This window comes from Arachis hypogaea, chromosome 13 (assembly GCF_003086295.3).
Source record: "Arachis hypogaea cultivar Tifrunner chromosome 13, arahy.Tifrunner.gnm2.J5K5, whole genome shotgun sequence".
NCBI classification, from domain to species: domain Eukaryota; kingdom Viridiplantae; phylum Streptophyta; class Magnoliopsida; order Fabales; family Fabaceae; genus Arachis; species Arachis hypogaea.
Genome location: NC_092048.1, coordinates 88839089 through 88840086, shown reverse-complemented (window position 1 = coordinate 88840086; position 998 = coordinate 88839089). Strand labels below are relative to the sequence as shown.

The 998-nt window shown below is 40.3% G+C and overlaps 1 non-coding gene across 1 annotated transcript; it reads left to right on the top strand.

Annotated features, from left to right (window-relative positions):
* Positions 1–243: 243 nt before the first annotated feature.
* Positions 244–347, top strand: LOC112739504 (small nucleolar RNA R71). The gene has a single exon (XR_003170439.1). It is a non-coding gene; the product is annotated as a small nucleolar RNA R71 (small nucleolar RNA).
* Positions 348–998: the final 651 nt, after the last annotated feature.

Genomic DNA, 998 nt, shown 5'->3' with positions numbered 1-998 from the left:
GCCAATATGGCATTCAGAGTATCAATATCAAGAACTCATTTCTTCTGAGTTGTCCCATTATTCACAGGATTTTTTTCAGAAGTGTACATGAACTGGTTATTTGCAACCATTTCAATGAGTTCCTGGCCTTCTGTAGTCATCTTCTTCAGATGAAGAGATCCTCCAGCAGAGTGGTCCAATGACATCTTGGACAATTCAGATAGACCATCATAGAATATGCATATGATGCTCCATTCTGAAAACATGTCAGAAGGACACCTTCTGATCAATTGCTTGTATCTTTCCCAAGCTTCATAGAGGGATTCACCTTCCTTCTGTCTGAAGGTTTGGACTTCCACTCTAAGCTTGCTCAACTTTTGAGGTGGAAAGAATTTTGCCAAGAAAGCATTGACCAACTTTTTCCAAGAGTTCAGGCTATCTTTAGGTTGTGAGTCCAACCATGTCCTAGCTCTGTCTCTTACAGCAAAGGGGAAAAGTATAAGGCTGTAGACCTCAGGATTAACCCTATTGGTCTTAACAGTGTCACGGATTTGCAAGAATTCAGCTAAGAACTTATGAGGATCTTCCAATGGAAGTCCATGAAACTTGCAATTCTGCTGCATCAGAGAAACTAATTGAGGCTTAAGCTCAAAGTTGTTTGCTCCAATTGTAGGAATTGAGATGCTCCTTCCACAGAAGTCAGAAGAGGGTACAATAAAGTCGCCAAGCATCTTCCTTGCATCTCCACCATTGTTATTGGGTTCGGCCATCTCTTCTTCTTTTTCGAAAAATTCTATCAGGTCTTCTCCAGAGTGTTGTGCCTTAGCTTCTCTTAGCTTTCTCTTTAGAGTTCTTTCAGGTTCCGGATCAGCTTCAACAAGAATGTTCTTATCCTTGCTCTTGCTCATATGAAAAAGAAGAGAACAGAAAAGAATTGGACTCCTCTATGTCACAGTATAGAGATTCCTTTATGTGAGTAGAAGAATAGAAGAGTAGAATGAAGAAGAGAGAAGATGAAG